The sequence below is a fragment of the Schistocerca cancellata genome, chromosome 3 (genome assembly GCF_023864275.1).
Source record: "Schistocerca cancellata isolate TAMUIC-IGC-003103 chromosome 3, iqSchCanc2.1, whole genome shotgun sequence".
Lineage (NCBI taxonomy): Eukaryota > Metazoa > Arthropoda > Insecta > Orthoptera > Acrididae > Schistocerca > Schistocerca cancellata.
In genome coordinates, this window is record NC_064628.1 from 701,815,671 (window position 1) to 701,837,188 (window position 21,518).

The 21,518-nt window shown below is 43.5% G+C and overlaps 1 protein-coding gene across 1 annotated transcript in view; it reads left to right on the forward strand.

Annotated features, from left to right (window-relative positions):
* Window positions 1-21,518, forward strand: part of LOC126175697 (phospholipid phosphatase 1-like) — an 820,416-nt gene that overhangs the window by 194,755 nt on the left and 604,143 nt on the right. The gene's annotated exons all lie outside the window — the stretch shown is intronic.

Below are 21,518 nucleotides of genomic sequence, written 5' to 3' on the forward strand. Positions count from 1 at the left end.
TCAGTTTTATGTGGTGGATCCACTTTAAACCGCTCCGTTCGCATACAGACAGTTAATGGGTACGACTGTCTCCAGTTATTGTTCAACAATCCTGTAATTAACCAGTAAAGGGTCCCTCCGCCGTACAAAGTGTCCCAGGGGAGAATGGTCAGTACTTAGGGACACGACTGGAATGATAATTCCAAGCAGAAAGGTCTGGTAAAAATGAGCTCTGAAATGCACACCTTGAGAGCCAAAAGCACTTCTTCATCTTCGCTATTGTGAAACACATCTATTCTACTGAAAAAGTGCTCACAGCTCTTAATAGACGCATTTTAGAGCTAGTTCTTATCATACGATTTTTTCTTGTTCTGGTCCGTATTAACTTCTCTCAAAATATGGAAGGCAAAGAGGTCGCAGCGGAAGAGATTTTTTTTATCACAATTTCGAAGGTAAAGAAGTGCTAATAGTTCTTATGGTATGCATTTTAGAGCCCATATATACTAGACACTTTTGCTTCGAGTGACCATTCCCGTCATATCCCTGGATATTGACCAAACCTCCTGGAACACCCTCTAGATGCGTAGTACGCTACATTTCTTTGAGTGTCAACTGCCAGTCCATACAATGAATACCCTAAACAAAGCTGGTTTACGAAACAAATATTAATTTTTCCAACATTATCAGGCACGGCCTTGATTTTTCTTCTTTTGTTTCAACGAACTGTGACATCAGAGATGGGCACTCTTAAACTATATCCGAGTGTCACACCATCTTTTGATAAACTTTTCTGAAAAACAGGCGCATCCATAACTTTAAAGTTTTTATATGGTGTAAGAATAAAAGAAATATGTCTTAAATAGTTCAGTATCGTCTTATACCCAAACACTTAAATAAAAGTATTTTCAATAAACATATTTTCAGGATGATGTCTCTTTTTCATGCATAGTTGTTACCTGTAAGAACTGAGTGTTGTTGAAATTTTTGTAATATGTATTTTTTGATTATTTTCCAAGTCATGAAACTGTGCTGTATAAGATTTTCCAATTTAATAACTGCTTAAACAATTTTCGGGTGAAGCTTCGGAGCTTTTGTTAACCCCACAATATTCGTACTAGCCAGTTGCTCGTCCCATTTAGATGCAGACGCAACTGTAGTAATTTCGTTTTTTATCATTACATGTATTCTATTCTCAAGTTTTTCCGTGATGGATATGGTTCAAATGGCTCTGAGCACTATGGGACTTAACTTCTGAGGTCATCAGTTCCCTAGAACTTAGAACTACTTAAACCTAACTAACCTAAGGACATCACACACATCCATGCCCGAGGCAGGATTCGAACCTGCGACCGTAGCAGCAGCGCGGTTCCGGACTGAAGCGCCTAGAACCGCTCGGCCACTCTTGCCGGCCCTTGATGGTTAGCCCGTGGGCTGTTCCGTCAGACGGTTGAATGATGCAGACTAGGCCTTTTATCAGGATGATTTTCCATAGTGTCGATAAACAGTCTACTGTCAGCATGTTGCAAGAACGAGCTTAGCTCGACTGCAGGTGCGATCACCTTGAGACATTGTGCGCTGCACTGTGATGCCCAGGTTGTAGATATTTCGGCCGTCTACGTTTATCGTAGATGTCAGCGGCCGATTGGCTAAAACTCTCGTGGAGGATCTCGATACTGCATCCTCTATAGACCACCCAGAAGATTATCAGCAACATTTGCCCAGATTCCAGAACTGGGCGCAGCAGTGTCACGAGCAGAACAGTTTCAAGGTCCTGTGGGGTGTTGACATCGGGTTCAGCAGCAGCCTGAGCTGGTGTAGCTTTCCCATCGCGTTGGACTTGAGTTCTTTCTCATGCTGTTGCCAAATTAGGACGCTGTCATGAGCGACACCACACAATTCTCTGTGCTTTCGAATTTGTAAGACTCCACCCAGGATGTCTGTGTGCTTTGAAGAGTGCTTGGATCTCCGCTGCATTGAAGGCCGGCCTCCAGTTTTTCCACTCACACACCAGACCGTCTCAGAGGCCTGGATACTGTGTTGTGTGAGGTGGACATTTATGATCGAGCAGGACAGCGCAGGTAGAAAAACGAGCTCATGTTCGGAAGGATGAAAATTCAAATAGCCATCTGGCCAACCAGAATTATATGTTCCGGGCTTAACGCGAATGCTGGGATGAGTCGTTTGAAAGGGCACGGCCAATTTTCTGCCCCAAATACCCATAATATCAGCTTGTGCCCTGTCTCTAATGACCTTGTTCATCATGGGACAGGAAACCCTAGTCTTCAATCTTTTGGACATGCAAGCTGCGAGTGTACGTAACCTTATCGTCCAAGTACAGCGCGAATTGAAAATGTGAACTTGTTGGCATATCGTCTGCGTGCAGCAACAGACTGAGCACCGATACTTTCAGGATTCCTCTTACTAATGGTACATCTCTCTTGTGCACGGAATAACAGATTTGTATTCACTATTTGATTGCCGGCCGCGGTGGTCTAGCGGTTCTAGGCGCTCAGTCCGGAACCGCGCGACTGCTACGGTCGCAGGTTCGAATTCTGCCTCGGGCATGGATGTGTGTGATGACCTTAGGTTAGTTAGGTTTAAGTAGTTCTAAGTTCTAGGGGACTGATGACCACAGACGTTAAGTCCCATAGTGCTCAGAGCGATTTGAACCATTTTGAACTATTTGATTTTTTAAATTTCAAAATGAAAAAACTTAAGAGATCAAAATGCACAAAGATAGTTCACCCTAAGTGAATAATATGCACTCACAGAATGTAGGTTATATCAATTTTTTGAAAAGGGCAAAGTAATCATTATATTTAAACTTAGACTACTCATTTAATATGTTATCAGGTTCTTTAACTTTACTCTTATAAATTTCAAATTCTTTCAGAATATCAAGCTTCAATTGGAAGGTATATTTAATAATATAGATCTTTCGATGGAGCCGGCAATATGGCTCGTGTTGCGTGAGTTATGGCGTTGCAATTTTAATACTTCCTGATTTTGTAAGGTTTTAATGGTACTTTAACTGTTTAGTAGATTGCATTAGCTGACGTGAAATTTGTAGTTGGATTGGTGGTATTTGATTCAGCGGATGATTACCATCCCGCAAGTATGAAGTATGTAAGTCTTCCCAGTGCATAAGAACGTCACATGTAGCAGTTAGCGACATCTACGGAGTTCACTTTTACACGCTCCCAACATGGACCTTTTGTTCACCACCTGCTTTTGGAAGGAGCCTTCACTGCTTGCCTTTGTGAAGTCATGCATCTTGTATTAGCATTCCTATTCAGTACATGTGTAAATACCAGTTATGACTATTGCTTATATATACGCTGGTGGAAATTTATGTTAACCTTTACGACGAACAAAGACAAAACAGTCTTGGTCGGCAGAGATGGTTGAAGGGATCGCTATAGCAAACCAGAAATCTAATGCCAGTATTGCTGGCCCCTGTTTTGACCAGAACAGAGGTAGAATCTTCCTAAATGTCGGCCAGGAGCCTGAAGATGGCGTAGTAAATCGCCGAAACTGGTAGCCAAATAACATAAGTTTTGAAACTGCTGAAAGGTGTTTGGTTTGATATCCTGAAAGTGTGGAATGTTAATTACGCTAATGAGCGTTGTTTTAATTCATGGAATGAAAATATGTAAAGAAATATGTTAACAGCTATAGCCGGCCAGTGTGGCCACGCGGTTAAAGGCGCTTCAGTCTGGAACCGCGCGACCATGCCTCGGGCATGGATGTGTGTGATGTCCTTAGGTTAGTTAGGTTTAAGTACTTCTAAGTTCTAGGGGACTGATGACCTTAGATGTTAAGTCCCATAGTTCTCAGAGCCATTTGAACAGCTATATATTGTTCGTAGGGTATGTTTTGAGAATGAACAATGTAGTCAATACAAATGAAAGTTCTTTACTGCAACTGTGACAGAAACAGTAATAAAATAAAATTTAATAATCTAAGTTGATGATCCTCCTACATTATGTTAGACCTTCATCACAGAGCTTACTTGTTAGCGTCTTCGTTCAGAAAGAGGGTTCTGAGGAACAGATCCGCCGGGTATGTCGATTCACGCGCGTTAAACATCATGAGTAGCCACAAGATAAAGAGAACCCTGCTAGGATGGGTCTCTTGTCACCTTACGTCGGAGGCTTCTCTAAGCCTGGCACACTTTTTTTTCCCAAGAAACACAGAATCAAAAGTGCTCTAAGTCAAGAGCAAACGTTGCTAGGTTCCGCTGAAGATAATCTGCGTAGGCCAGGAGTATACGAGATTCCTTTGCCAGTATGGAAAGTCGGACATCGCTCACACGTATCGCCCCATGAAAGGGACTGCAACGTACACAATCGTCACGGAAACTATATTAGACAGGAAAATCTATCGTTACTGAGGACTGTTCCTCATTTGGGGCAGAGTATGAAGTATAGAAGACAAATATCCCCTTGGTCCCCTCAACGTGTTGGCTCAATTATGTAAGAATGAGTTAGGAACGTGTAAAGAACGAACCGAGCAATTCGGATTCGGGCAATCAGCTCACCGTTCTAAGACTTCACTGGCCTCAGATCAATAAACTGACGAGAACACATCTGTTGGGCATCGAAGCCAGGAAAAACGAGTTGGACACTAATAACTTGTACGAGCTAATACTTTGGTGTCAATGACTCCAAACCCGGTTTCCCACGCTTGAGCACCGTGCTCCAAGGGGAGAGAGCATAGAGTTTAATGACCCCTCGAAGACGAGGTCATTACAGACAGAACAAAAGCTCAAGTTGGGAACAGGGGTGGGATATCAGTCATGACCTCTCTAAAGGTTCTGTCCCAGCATTTGCCTTAAGCGACTTAAGGAAATCACTGTAAACCAAAATCTGGATAGTCGGATCAGGATTTCAACCGCCATCCTCCTGGAGTCCATTGTCCTAACCACGAAGCCAACTCGCTCGGGGACGCGAGGTTCGTAGTTCGTATCTCTGCCACGGGCGAAACCTTTAAACAATCATAAAACTGTTAATATATGTTAATTTACAATCACACTGAAAAACAATAAAGGAAACTATGTGACAATTTAAAAAAATATGACTGATTTATTAAAGAAGAACGCCTTTGTTTAGAAACTGCCACGAATTCGAGATCTGCGATTCTGAAGATACTCAGACATCAGGTTGAGACATATCGGACGGCGAATATTGTACTAGAGGCAGTCCATAACTGCGGACCCTCGTCATAACTTTATTTCTTAAGGAAGCGTGATATTGATCTGTTATAAATTTCAACATTTCAATTTCATGTACTACAAAACAGTCTTACAAACGTGTGAACGTAATAAAAGTTCGTAAAAACAAAAATTTGATGGGAGGCACAGGGTAAAAGACATATAATGATTACGAGTATATGAAGCTGCTGTGTCTAGTGTAATGACAGCATACAAAAAATGTGTGAAATCTTATGGGACTTAACTGCTAAGGTCATCAGTACCTAAGCTTACACACTACTTAATTTAGATTATCCTAAGGACAAACACACGCACCCATGCTCGAGGGAGGACTCGAACCTCCGCCGGGATCAGCTGCACAGTCCATGACTGCAGCGCCTGAGACCGCTCGGCTAATCCTGCGCGGCCGACAGCATACAGATTTCATGAGAAAATTTCATCTGTTGTCTGTAGCAGATGAAGTTTTCTCAACAAATCTGTAGAAAAAAGGCCAATAGTAAGAACAGAGTATAACATTAGAGGAATTCTGTGTCTAACGAGAAGGCCATTAACTCGAAAGTGATTGCTGGGACAACAAGAACAACGTAATAAAAATTATAATAGTAGATCTGTGCTTACTAAATCTCTTATTAATCAGATGAATGTAAAAGAATCTTGACCTTTGTATTACTTTGTATATGTCGCCCATGCACAGACGATGATGAAAGTAGAGGTACGACGGAGGATTAATCAGAATTCATGTCTGACGTAGTTAATGGCCGCCATTTACTCTGCTAATGGAACACTTAGAGCGTTTGCTTTCTAGATAGCGGTGTGAGTCAGACACGCACGGGGTCAATGCACCATTGTGGTGTAGCGGACAGCGTGAGTGTTATTTTCAGTGGTTTCTCAAGACCTGTTTAACAAACACGGAACTAGAGTGCCTATTTATGCTTCATAGTTCGAACGTGAAAGCTAATAAAATACGAATGATTCAGGATAGAGATTATTCCAATTACAGAGTAAGTGTGACAAGTCAGTGATTAAGCCGCCTTAAAGCACTCTGTATGATCCAGCCATCCAGATATATATTTTATGTGGTCTCACAGAATAATTTCAGGTGAGTGCTTAAATCTGTAATTTAGTTAAAACAGACGATTCCTTCCTCTTACTCTCGCTCCTCTTGTCGCAAAACTTAGTTCGCGCTCCATCGGTTATGAACTTGACTTTGTCGAAACAGTAGAAAAACATCTGAGCTTCGCTCCCAATACGCATGAACAAAATGTTCGCTGCAAAACAAATAACCCCATTCCAAAATTTGTCGGGTTTGTAAGCTATAAACGCATGTTGCTCAGAATACACGATTTTCAGGAAGCAAACGCAGATGCAACACTCAGCTGCGTGAACTGGAATTTCTGGGTCCAACTGCTATACTCCGCCCATTGATTATAACCCACCAAATGCTGTGCGAAGATTATACGCGAACTATGCAGGAGAGACAGTGCATTTATGGTAGACCACGCTCTGTCCGACTCCGAAGGATTCGGAAGTTTCAACACCTACGTTTTCCATGAACGTGACGGTTTTATCCCCTGCAGATAATCAGTGAAGACGACCGTCGTCTCTGCCTAGTGCATCCGTTGGTATCTTACCAAGTCCACGTAAGGCATGTCTCCACACGCGTCTTCGGCCTGGAATCTCACTGACTGGAGCAGAATCGTCTTCAGTAATCAGTCCCGCTTTGAAGTGAGCCCCGATAACCAGCGAAGGCGTGTCTGGATCTGCCCCGGGCAATGGTGGGATACCAACCAGACTGTTGGCCGCCATACAGCCCAACAACCAGGGGTAATGCTCTGGGGTATCACTTGTTTTCATAGGACCCCTTAAAAGAGCACACTACTCACTTTGGAGTGTTTCAGGTGGCGTGAAACTGCCACCAATCAGTCCATGTTACCCTCCACCTCGCATGTAATTCACGTCGGTGAAATGGTGTGCATGTGCCATTCGGTTTTATGGAGTCAGCACAGAAAGATGACTCGCCTTGGAGGGCAGACAGAATTATAGAAGTCAGACATCGTGTTTGGACGTACCCATAGCCACGCCGTGAATGGAGTTGTCCCATTTGTTGATATAGCAACGCAGACAGTCTTGTGTGTCTACAAGGAATGACGTATTTCTAGCAGTCATATGATACGGCGGAAGAATAGTCGTCGTGAAAAGATCGTAACCGGCAGGAAGCGGAGATGTGTCAGTGACAGTCGGTTTCAAACCCAAAAGGAATACTGCTCTTAGTTAATGCAGACACGTCTCAACCATTTACCTAGTGAACACTACGAAAGAAACTGCTTACAATGGACATCTGGAGTCAGCTTTCTCGCAAAAGACCATTACTCACAGCTGAGCGTAAGCCTAAACGTCCTCAATGGGCCAAACAACAAGGAAATTGGGTGGCAGTATGCTGGATGAGAGTACATCTACATCTACGTGATTACTCTGCTATTCACAATCCAGTGTCTGGCAGAGGGTTCAATGAACAACCTTCATGCTTTCTCTCTACCGTTACACTCTCGAACGGCAAGCGGGAAAACGAGCACTTAATTTTTTCCGTGCGAGTCCTGATTTCTCTTATTTTATCGTGATGATCATTTCTCCCTATGTAGGTGGGTGCCAACAGAATGTTTTCACAATCGGAGGAAAAAACTGGTGATTGAAATTTCATGAGAAGATCCCGTCGCAACGAAAAACGCCTTTGTTTTAATGATTGCCTCTCCAATTCACGTATCATGTCTGTGACACATCTCCCCTATTTCGCTATAATACAAAACGAGCTGCCTTTTTCGATGTCATCCGTCAGTCCCACCAGATGCGGATCCCACACCGCACAGCAGTACTCCAGAATAGGGCGGACAAGCGTAGTGTAAGCAGTCTCTTTGGTAGGCCTGTTGCACCTTCTAAGTGTTCTGCCAATGAATCGCAGTCTTTGGTTTGCTCTACCCACAATATTATCTATGTGATCGTTCCAATTTAGGTTATTTGTAATTGTAAGAGTAGTGTTGTCCGACTAGCGGTGATTTTCTCTATTTTGAAATGACGCAAGGCGTCGAGAGTGTGGGAGGTCCAGTGAGGCTTATAACCCGCATATCAGGCTGGAGGTGGATCTGTGATGTTTTGGGTGTGTTTCTCGTACTGTGACTTCGCACACACATTCAAGTTACGAACTAAATTGCCGTTCCTGCTGCTTGCATGTTAGAAGGAACAGGCGCTGCGGCGGCCACAGCTGCTAAGAAAGACATGAAATGTATTCGCGGCTGCGAATATAACCCACCTCAAGCTGTATGACGGAATGACAATGAAAATTTGTGCCGGACCAGATTTGCCGCCGGAGGGTCGCTTTAACGGCTTCGGCTACGCGAGCAGAGTCATGGCCAGACCCAGAACTCCATACGTCCTCGTCAATGAGAGATTTGAAAGCAAATAAATCACTAGGTCCGGATGGAATCCCAGTACGATTTTACAGCGAGTACGCCGTGGCATTGGTCCTTTACCTAGCTTGCATTTATCCAAATCTCACGATCATCACAAAGACCAAGCGATTGGAAAAAACGCATGTGACTCCAGTATATAAAAGGGTAAAAGAACAGACCCGCAAAATTACAGACCAATATTCCTTACTTCTGTTTGCCGCAGAATCCTTGAACGTATTCTCAGTTCGAATATAATAAACGTTCTGGAGACTGAGAAGCTTACGTCCACGAGCCAGCATGGTTTTAGAAGACATCGCTCGTGCGGAACTCAGCTTGCCCTTTTGTCACTTGATACACTGCGAACTATGAATGAAGGGCAACAGGCAGATTCCATATTTTTAGATTTCCGGAAAGCATTTGACACGTGCCCCATTACAGGCTGTTAAAGAAGGTACGAGCATATAGAACAACTTCACACATATGTGAGTGCCTCGAAGACTTCGTAAGTAATAGAACCCAGCATGTTGACCTCGACGGCGAGTGTTTATCGGAGACAAGGGTGTCATCTGGAGTGCCCCAGGAAAGTATGATAGGACCGCTTTTGTTCTCTATATACATAAACGATTTGGCGGACGGGGAGGGAGCAATCTGCGGTTGTTTTCTCGTGATGCCGTGCCGTACGGTAAGATGTCGAAGGAAAGTTCCGTACCTAAAGACTGCAAAATTGCTCAAGTCACACCAAAAAAGGGAAATAGGGGTAATCCGCTGAATTTCAGGCCCATATCACCAACGTCGATTTGCAGTAGGTTTTGGAACATATACTGTGTTCAAACAGTATGAATTGCCTAGAAGAAAACGATTTATTGACATACAGTCTTGTGAAATACAACTAGCTCTTTATACTCATGAAGTAATGAGTGCTATCGACAGGGAATGTCAGATTGATTCCATATTTTTAGATTTCCAGAAGGCCTTCGACACCGTTCCGCACAAGCGTCTTCTAACCAAATTGCGTGCCCATGGAACATCGCCTCAGTTGTGCTACTGGATTCGTGATTTCCTGTCGGAAAGGTCACAGTTCGCAGTAACAGACGGAAAGTCATCGAGTAAAACAGAAGTAATATCCGGAGTTCCCCAAGGAAGTGTTATTGGCAGTCTATTGTTCCTGATCTATATTAACGACATAGGGGACAATCTGAGTAGCCCTATAGATTGTTTGCTGATGATGCTGTCTTTTACCGTCTCGTAAAGTCTTCAGATGACGAAAACGAATTGCAAAATTATTTAGATAAGATATCTCTATGGTGTGAAAAGTGGCAATTGACCCTGAAAAAAAAGTGTGAAGCTATTCACATGAATACTGAAAGAAATCCACTAAATTTCGATTACGTGCTAAGTCACACAAATCTTAAGGCTGTAAATTCAACTAAGTACTTAAGGATTACAAGTACAAATAACCTAAATTGGAACGATCACATAGATAATGTTGTGGGTAGAGCAAACCAAAGACTACGATTCATCGGCAGAACACTTAGAAGGTGCAACAGGTCTACTATAGACACTACGTACACCACCCTTGTCCGCCCGATTCTGGAGTATTGCTGTGCGGTGTGGGGTCCGCATCAGGTGGGACTGACGGATGACATCGAAAAAGTACACTCCTGGAAATGGAAAAAAGAACACATTGACACCGGTGTGTCAGACCCACCATACTTGCTCCGGACACTGCGAGAGGGCTGTACAAGCAATGATCACACGCACGGCACAGCGGACACACCAGGAACCGCGGTGTTGGCCGTCGAATGGCGCTAGCTGCGCAGCATTTGTGCACCGCCACCGTCAGTGTCAGCCAGTTTCCCGCGGCATACGGAGCTCCATCGCAGTCTTTAACACTGGTAGCATGCCGCGACAGCGTGGACGTGAACCGTATGTGCAGTTGACGGACTTTGAGCGAGGGCGTATAGTGGGCATGCGGGAGGCCGGGTGGACGTACCGCCGAATTGCTCAACACGTGGGGCGTGAGGTCTCCACAGTACATCGATGTTGTCGCCAGTGGTCGGCGGAAGGTGCACGTGCCCGTCGACCTGGGACCGGACCGCAGCGACGCACGGATGCACGCCAAGACCGTAGGATCCTACGCAGTGCCGTAGGGGACCGCACCGCCACTTCCCAGCAAATTAGGGACACTGTTGCTCCTGGGGTATCGGCGAGGACCATTCGCAACCGTCTCCATGAAGCTGGGCTACGGTCCCGCACACCGTTAGGCCGTCTTCCGCTCACGCCCCAACATCGTGCAGCCCGCCTCCAGTGGTGTCGCGACAGGCGTGAATGGAGGGACGAATGGAGACGTGTCGTCTTCAGCGATGAGAGTCGCTTCTGCCTTGGTGCCAATGATGGTCGTATGCGTGTTTGGCACCGTGCAGGTGAGCGCCACAATCAGGACTGCATACGACCGAGGCACACAGGGCCAACACCCGGCATCATGGTGTGGGGAGCGATCTCCTACACTGGCCGTACACCACTGGTGATCGTCGAGGGGACACTGACTAGTGCACGGTACATCCAAACCGACATCGAACCCATCGTTCTACCATTCCTAGACCGGCAAGGGAACTTGCTGTTCCAACAGGACAATGCACGTCCGCATGTATCCCGTGCCACCCAACGTGCTCTAGAAGGTGTAAGTCAACTACCCTGGCCAGCAAGATCTCCGGATCTGTCCCCCATTGAGCATGTTTGGGACTGGATGAAGCGTCGTCTCACGCGGTTTGCACGTCCAGCGCGAACGCTGGTCCAACTGAGGCGCCAGGTGGAAATGGCATGGCAAGCCGTTCCACAGGACTACATCCAGCATCTCTACGATCGTCTCCATGGGAGAATAGCAGCCTGCATTGCTGCGAAAGGTGGATATACACTGTACTAGTGCCGACATTGTGCATGCTCTGTTGCCTGTGTCTATGTGCCTGTGGTTCTGTCAGTGTGATCATGTGATGTATCTGACCCCAGGAATGTGTCAATAAAGTTTCCCCTTCCTGGGACAATGAATTCACGGTGTTCTTATTTCAATTTCCAGGAGTGTATAAAGAAGGGCAGTTCGTTTTGTACTATCGCAAAGTAGGGGAGATAGTGCCACATACATGATACGTGAATTGGAGTGACAATCATTAAAACAGAGGCGTTTTTCGTTGCGACGGGATCTTCTCATGAAATTTCAATCACCAGTTTTCTCCTCCGATTGCGAAAACAGTCTGTTGGCACCCACCTACATAGGGAGAAATGATCATCACGATAAAATAAGAGAAATCAGGGTTGTCACAGGTAAAATTTAAGTGCTCATTTTTCTCGCGCGCCGTTCGAGACTGGAACGGTAGAGAGACTGCTGGAAGGTTGTTCATTGAACCTTCTGCCAGGCACTTTATTGTGAATAGAGGAGTAATCACGTAGACGTAGACGTAGACATGAGTGACTCTAGAAAGATACAAGACGATTTAGACAAAATTTCCAGTTGGTATGATGAATGGCACTAGCCCTTAATGTCGAAAAATGTAAGTTAATGTGGATGAGTAGGAAGAGCAAACCTGTAATATTTGGATACATTATCACTAGTGTCCTGCTTGACACAGTCAAATCGTTTAAATATCTGGGCGTAAAGTTGCAGAGCAATATGAGATGGAACGAGCATGTGGGAACTGTGGTGGGGAAGGCTAATGGTCGACTTCGGGTTATTGGAAAATGTTTAGGAAAGAATGGTTCACCTGTTAAGGAGACCGCATGTAGGACGCTGGTGCGATCTATTCTTGAGTACTGCTCGAGTGTTTGGGATCCGTAACAGGTCGGATAGAAGGAAGACATCGAACCAATTCAGAGGCGGGCTGCTAGATTTGTACCGGAAGGTTTGAACAACACGCAAGTGTTACCTAGATAGTTCGGGAATTCAAATGCGAATCCCTGGAGGGAAAACGACGTTCTTTTCGAGAAACACTGTTGAGAAAAATTAGAGAATCGACATTTGAAGCTGACTGCCAAACGATTCTACTGCTGCCAACATACATTGCACATAAGGACCACGAAGACAAGAGGGCTCATACGGAGGGACAGAGAGAGTCGTCCTTACATCGTTCTATTTGCGAGTGAACCGGGAAGGAAATGACTAGTAGTGGTGCAGGGTACACTCTGTCACGCACAGGACGGTGACTTGCGGAGTATCTATGTAGATGTCGTACCTGTACTCGTACATCCCATTAATGTTATTCCCGTACAGGGGAGACACATTATTTTTAAGTCGCAGGCCCGGTATCGGTCGATAAATACAGAATAGCAGTGCCTGTGTTGTCAAGCAGTATGATGCAGTGTTCCTTCAAAATGGATGCATGCATATCCGAAAGAACAGGCACTGCGGCTACTACACCCTTTCAGACAGACATGGAATATATTCGCAGTTGCGAATATTAACCACTTCCAACTGTGGGAATGACACAACACAAATTAAAGTTAACGTAAACATGAAACACACTTCTGGCCATCAAAATTGCTGCACCACGAAGATGACGTGCTACAGACGCGAAATTTAACCGACAGGAATAAGATGCTGTGATATGCAAATGATTAGCTTTTCAGAGCATTCACACAAGGTTTGCGCCGATGGCGACACTTACAACGTGCTGACATGAGGAAAGTTTCCAACCGATTTCTCATACACAAACAGCAGTTGACCGGCGTTGCCTGGGGAAACGTTGTTGTGATGCCTCGTGTGAGGAGGAGAAATGCGTACCATCACGTTTGCGACTTTGATGAAGGTCGGATTGTAGCCTATCGCGATTGCGGTTTATCGTGTCGCGACATTGCTGCTCGCGTTGGTCTAGATCCAATGACTGTTAGCAGAATATGGAATCGGTGGGTTCAGGAGAGTAATACGGATCGCCGTGCTGGATCCCAACGGTCCCGTATCACTAGCAGTCGATATGACAGGCGTCTTATCCGCATGGCTGTAACGGTCGTGCAGCCACGTGTCGATCCCTGGGTCAACAGATCGGGACGTTTGCAAGACAACAACCATCTGCACGAACAGTTCGACGACGTTTGCAGCAGCACGGACTATCAGCTCGGCGACCATGGCTGCGGTTACCCTTGACGCTGCATCACAGACAGGAGCGCCTGCGATGGTGTACTCGACGACGAACCTGGGTGCACGAACGGCAAAACGTTATTTTTTCGGATGAATCCATGTTCTGTTTACAGCATCATGATGGTCGCATCCGTGTTTGGCGACATCGCAGTGAACGCACATTGCAAACCTGTATTCGTCAATGCCATCCTGGCGTATCACCCGGCGTGATGGTATGGGGTGCCATTGGTTACACATCTCGGTCACCTCTAGTTCGCATTGACGGCACTTAGAACAGTGGACGTTACATTTCAGATGTGTTACGATCCGTGGCTCTACCCTTCATTCGATCCCTGCGAAACTCTACATTTCAGCAGGATAATGCACGACCGCATGTAGCATGTCCTGTACGTGCCTTTCTGGATACAGAAAATGTTCGACTGCTGGCCTGGCCAACACATCTCTCACCAATTGAAAACGTCTGGTCAATGGTGGCCGAGCAACTGGCTCGTCACAATACGCCAGTCACTACTCTTGATGAACTGTGGTATCGTGTTGAAGCTGCATGGGCAGCTGTACCTGTGCACGCCATCCAAGCTCTGTTTGACTCAATGCCCAGGCGTATCAAGGCCGTTATTACGGCCAGAGGTGGTTGTTCTGGGTACTAATTTCTCAGGATCTATGCACCCAAATTGCGTGAAAATGTAATCACATGTCAGTTCTAATATAATATATTTGTCCAATGAATACCCGTTTATCATCTGCATTTCTTCTTGGTGTACTAATTTTAATAGCCAGTAATGTAGGATGTTTATTTGAACAGTCTCTGTGACCAAGTGTTCCCAATCTTCTACCTCTTCGTGGTGAGTATGTTGTGGGCATCCGCGTCTTCCAAAGTGAGGCAACTGCTTTGTTTACAGGTTCCACGATTACGTTCCCGACCTTGATTCCATGGAAAATGTTTGCGGTTATTTGGAATAGCGGGTAAAAGGTAACATTCTATTTGTAGAATGGATTTTCACGCTGTGCGTTGATTTGAAACTTCTTGAGAGATTAAAACTGTACGCCGGACAGGAACCCGAAACTGGGACCTTTGCCTTCCACGGCAAGTGCTCTACCGACTGAGCTATCCAGGCACGAATCACGGCCCACCCTCGCAGCTTAATTTCCGCCATTGCCTCATATCCTACCTCCCAAACTACACAGAAGTTTTCTGCGTGCCATGTGGGATTAGCACTCCTTGAAGAAAAGATGTTCGTGGTTTACCTACAGCTTGGGGTATTGTTTCTAGAATGCTTTTTCACTCAGAAGAGGCAAAGGTCCCAGGCTCGAGTCCAGATCCGGTACACAATTTTAATCTACCAGGATCTCTGTAGTTTTGTAGCTCTACAGGAAATAATCATCAACGGGTGGCTTCACCCGGATACGGCGTACCTGACAGTGGTTAGCACGCTGGACTCGCATTCGGGAGGACGGTGGTTCAAGCCCGCGTCCGGCCATCCTGATTTAGGACTTCTGTGATTTTTCTAAATCGCTAAAGAAAATGCCGGGATGGTTCCTTCGAAAGGACACTGCAGCTTTCCTTCTCCACCCTTCCCTACTCCATACTTGTGCTCCGTCTGTAATGACCTAGTTGTCAACAGGGCGTTAAACACTAACATCCTCCTCCTACTCCTGCTTCTCTTCCTCCTCCTAACGGCACTCTCTTCTTCACCGAATTAAGGCCATTATCAGGGAAAGAGATGGTGGTATACTGTATAAGGGAGGCGTCTTATAGCGGTGACTAATGTTTTGTCCTGTTTGCTTAGATGTCTTGACCATGACTCCGTGCTGCGAAACAGAGGTTCTTTTTCATGGAGACTTATAACAGAGGATGGAATGAAGATGGAGGTTAACGTCCCGTCAATACAGGGCTATTAGAGACGGAGCACATGCTCAAACTGAGGAAGGATGGAAAATGAAATTGACCGCGCCCTTTCAAAGAGACCTTCCCGACTTCCGCCATTAGGGATTTACGAAAATTGTGTAATACCTGAATCTGTATGGCTGGGGGGGAATTCTAACCGCCGTCCTCCGGAATGCGAGCCCTATGTGCTAATAACAAATTTCGTCTTTGTTTCCCTTTTACTGCCCGTTGTTCGCTTTAGACATTTCGTTTCACTTCAGCTGGTGTTCCGCTCCCTGCACCTTTTTTGGCGGCCCCACTTCCTTGTGGCCGGTGCTGACGACTGAGTTTCAGTCCAACTTTCCTATTACTGTGCGTTGTTAAGTTCTATTTTTATTGTTATTTCTATTATTTCTCGCATCGCCTGCTCCAGGCTCGTCGGCAAGTCCATTGTAATTTCTTAAATATTTCTACATCTACGCCTGTAGTCTACAAACTACCTTACAGCGTGTTGTGTAGGATTCTTCAGGCACCATTGTGATTCTGCCTTTGCTTTCCTATCCGCGAATGGTGCACAAGAGGAACAAGGCTTCATAAGTTACCGCATGAACTGTTATTTCTCCGATTTTTTCGTCGTGATCATTTCGCGCATTTATGTCGGAGGAAGTAATATGTAGCCTGACTTCTCGCACCGAGCGAGGTGGCGCAGTGGCTAGCGATGACTTCGCTGTCTGGTCTCCTCCCCCAAACAACCCAACCCAAACCCCTCTTCTCGCAACGTGCAAACAGGCTGCTCGGTTACAGTGAAAACAGCGAGCAACGAAATCCGCTCTTGCCACCGGACAAAGACCACTACGGAAGTTGCCAAAGTGTATTGAAAGGAAATTTACAGCTCGGCTGCAAATTTAAACAAGTATAATCCATGACAGGCTTTTCTTTGCCAACTGCTATTTGCTTTACAAAGTCAAATATTTTTGTCACATGTACATTCTATGGTATGTTAAATGTTAGACAATAACAAAAGTAAATTGTAGAGAACCAACTCTAAAGTGTGTTTCCTTAGAGATATCATTATTGACAATATTTTTTCCAAACTATATTACTATGATTATTTCGTACTTCTCATTAACACTATTTTCAAGTATTTACTATCAATATACAACAAGAATCGTCTCCCAGTATTTATATGATTTGGTGCTAGAATGAATAGTAGATAACATGCTTATTTTCCATCAGCAGTGTCTTAGTACTTTGACGAATCAAGATATACTCACCTGATCTGTAATGAAATACGGTAGTTCATGATTATCGTATTTAATAGTTAAACGAATTTTAATGCAGTGTACCTAATTCTATGGTTCTATCGTTATTGATATTCGTATGGCCACTGATTAGAACTATTTGAATTATAGTTAAACAGTTACCTCAATAAATTTTATTAATTAATTTATTTATTTATTTCTTGCAGGTATGTTCTAGAAGCTACACTGGGCATTTGTAAGTAATTTTCAACCAGTTCTTCAGAAAGTGAGATTTGTACCTAAAACGTAAATCAGTAGTTTTGTAGGTGTTTCACCAGTGTGAGAACAGCGTGCCTTAATTTTCCTAAACTCTGAAAATATTCTGCAATATGAAACTTATTTTTTTTTTTTTTTACGAAGTGACTGTATCTCGAATGAAGGCTTCTTTAAGTGACAGTGATACTTTGAAATCCTAATTACAGACCTATAAAACTATAAAGGGGAGTAGGACGTCAAACGGGCCGACTTTAAGCATGAGAGGCAGTACAGGACATTTTAATTTCCGCTCTCTATACTTTTACAAATAAATTCATAAAACTTTTGTCAGCGTGACCAGGAAGGATTCAGGATTCACACTTATAACAGTGGAAGTTCAAAAACATAACAAAATAATTTTTTTTTTGCAACTGAAATTTCATCATTTTTTCACTTGCAATTGGCCGAATTGGCCGCATTGGTTGCTATATGTACACTTTTCTTCATGAGTAAGAGATTTTTCGATTAATTTTGCACAGCATACAAACTATACTTACAGGTGTATGAAACTCTAGAATTTTCCAAATCTATTAAAAACTGTGGTAGAAATTGAGATAACTAACTATAAAATTTAAGTTTTTTTCTAATCATGAAGTTTAAAATGTAACAGCTCATTCATTTTTTTTTCATAAATGAAAGAAATTCTAGAGTTTCACACACCTGGAAGTATGGTTTGTATGCTATGCAAAATTCATCGAAGAATCTCTGTTATTTATGTAGAAAAGTGTACCTATGATGAATCTATTTTGTTATGTTTTTGAACTTCCACTGCTATAAGTGTGAATCCTGAAACCTTCCTGGTCATGCTGAAAAAGTTTTATGAATTTATTTGTGCCTCTCCTGCTTCAAGTCGGCCCGTTTGACGTCCTACCCCCTTTTTAAACAAGATAGGTTAGCTTTGTGTTGTTCAGAACATTGTCATGTGACTGCCACTCTCATGTTGACGAAAGAAAAATCATTCACCTTAATATTTTTTGTAACAGCAGGAAAAATGCGAGGCCGCTTTATGTCGTGGCCATTGAACGTACGCTCCAAGCTACTCTATATCTTAACTCAAAGTCCACTTCAAGGAATTATCCCTGGCTGCTACGTACCTTATTCAGATTTCAACACCTGTATTTGATAATGAGTATTATGGTGTATTTCGTAGGAAAATACCGTAGTCTCCTTACACTCAACGTAGCAATCATACACGAATATGCAGTAATTTATATTTCAATTTCCACATATCTGCTACGAAAGATTTTAATTTTCTGACGTTCAGGACCCACGCTTAGACTGTTTGCTCTCCGACTGAACATTTTTTTTCTCACAACACTGCTGTGCTATGGTGCCGCTTAAGTCCCAAGTACACTTTAAGTATAGGAATATTTTAAAAACGCCTTTGTGTCTGTTTTGCAGCAGATTTCCGACTTCTCATACCAGGAATCTTGTAGATTACTGATACTGGGAGACATACATAGTTCTGAAAACACCGCAATACCATTAGCTCCCAGAAAACGTGTGTCCAGTCATCCTCTTTATGAAGAGTGCTGGAGAAAGTATATTCACGCACAATAAATATCTTCCTACGTAGTAGCTATTCGTTTGGCAATTAATAACTTCTTCGCAGAATGAACAATACAGTTAGGTCAAGGAAAACGATTTATTGATAAATAAACAATACGGATTCTTACGAAATAATGAGTGCTATCGACAGTGGATCTCTAATTGATTCCATACCCCTATATTTCCAGAGGGCGTTTGTTCCTCACAAGTGACTTCCAATTAAATTCCGTGCCTATGGAGCACTGAACACCAGACTTAACGGATTTGTTGTCCTGCCACTGAGCTACCGACCAACAGACACTGCTTTTATAATTCAGACACGTGCTCGCTGTAGTTAGTTAAAATTGCTCGTATCGCTGAATTGCGTGCACAGGACTGAGAAATACTGTACCTGGCCAACTTGAAAATAAAAGAAGGAATGTACTTGTGTCGCAGTTCTGGTGATCGCTGTAGATCGTTTTGGAAAGCCTAATTTGGTTTGCAAGTAAGATATATTAGACGTGTACTTTGCGGATTCTCTCTCTATTTTCTTCGTACTTACAGAACCTGGAAGTCGGTGCCCTGTCACCAGTTTCCTACAGCAGTACAACACGATACTCGAAAGCCGATGAATTACAGACTCATATTGCTAACGTAGATTTGCAGTAGTATTTTGTAACATATGCTGTGTTCAGACACTATGAAATATGGTACCTCGAAGAAAACGCTGTATTGAGAAACCGTCAGCACGGATTCAGAAAATGTAGCTCTTGTGAAACATAACTATCTCTTTAGTCTCATGAAGCAGTGAGTGCTATCGACAGGGGATGTCAAATTGATTCCGTATTTCTACATTTCCAAAACGCTTATGGTACCATTCCTCACAAGCAGCTTTTAATCAAAGTGTTTGTCTGTGGTGTATCGTCTAAGTTGTGCGACAGGATTCGTGATTTCACGTCAGAAACGTCACAGTTCGTAGTAATTGACGGGAAGTCATACAGCAAAACACCAGTAATATCTGGCGTTCCCAAAGGAACTGTGATAGGCCCTGTGCTGTACGTGATACATAAACGATTTAGGAGACAATCTGAGCAGTCGTCTCAGTTTTTTGCAGGTGATGCTCTCATTTACCAGCTTTTAAAGACATCAGATGATCAAGACCAACTGCAAAACGATTTAGACAAGATATTTGTACGGCGCGAAAAGCGACAGTTGACTCCAAATAATGAGAAGTATGAGTACTAATAGAAATCCGCTAAGTTTCCTTTACACGATAGATCACACAGTCCTAAACACTTAGGGGTTACAGTTACGAATAGCTCAAATTAGAACGAACTGTGGGGAAAGCAAACCAAAGAGTGCAATTTAGACACTTAGAAAATGCAATAGGTCAACTAAAGAGACTGCTTCCACTACGCATTTTCGCCCTCGTCTGGAGTACTGCTGTGAGATAAGGGATTCTTACCAAGTAGGTTTGTCGGAGGTCATCGAAAACATTCAAAGAAAAGCAGATCGTTTTGTACTATCGCAAAATAGGGGGGAGAGTGTCGCGAACATGATACGCGACTTGAAGTGGCAGTCATTAAAACATAGGCGTTTTTCGTTGCAACAGGATCTTCTCATGAAATTTCAATCACTAACTTTTGCCTCACAGTCTGAGAATATTTTGTTGGCTCCCAAGTACAGAAGTTGAAATTATTGTCGTAATAAAATAAGAGAAATAGAGCTCACACGGAAAGATTAAAATGTTCGTTTTTCCAGAAAAATAGTCTGAAGATGGTTCGATGAACCCTCTGCCAGCACTTAAATGTGAACTGCAGAGTAATCATGTAGATGTAGGTGTAGATGTAATAAAAATTTTCACTCTTGGGAACTAAATCTTCCACAGAATAATATAAGCCAGTAAAGATTGTTCTTCCGTGTAGTGGAAGGAGTGAATACAAAAAAAGTATAAAATCATTTTCCACTATCTTATAAATATTTCCCATTAATCATCGTAAATAGAAAGTAACATTTAATGAAGGTGGTGAACACACAGTTTAAGAGTGTTTCGCGAAGAGGTAGGTTTTGTAGTAAACTCGGGCGATTTTGGCCACTTGATTATAAAAAAACTGAGTCACATGTTAGGCATATTCGTTTGTTGACCTCACCTCTGTTTTCTAAGAGCAGTTTTGTTGCTGAAAACATGAGTGATAAAAGCCGCATTCTTACAGATAAAGTAGCTAACGTAACAGAGCATACAACGAAAGAGGCCAAAAAAGGCAGTCATCATGGAAACAACAGTAAGTTCGTTGCGTGATGTAAATGCTGGTTTTCCCAGAATGTAAGGAACTTATTTAAGGGAATATCCTCGGGAAATCACAACACCCGCAAGTGATTAGTCTGTGTGGTGGACCGGGACTTCAATCCTGATCTCAGAATCCTGCAGCAGTGATCCTGATTAGAGTCCCGACACAGTCTAATGTCTTCGCCTGTGAGACAGGTTCACTCTACACTGTGTCCAACAGGTCCCTCTCTAACTGCGACTTTGTGTTTCGTATGTATACCAAGAAGACTAATTTCGAAATTTAGCACCCTCGAAATGCAAACTCACAGAGTCTAACAGAAATGTCAGCATTTTAGTTCTCCTGCTTACAAGTCACCTACAGGATGGAAGAGTTGGATACAAATTATAAAATTCTGTTCGAATATACCTGTCTTGTTGTTGTATAGGAGATGACTGCTTCCCAAACATATTTCCAAGGCTCTTTGATGTTCAACACCAATTCATAAAAAAATCGTGGTTCCTGCTGCAGACAGTTTGTTTTAAGTT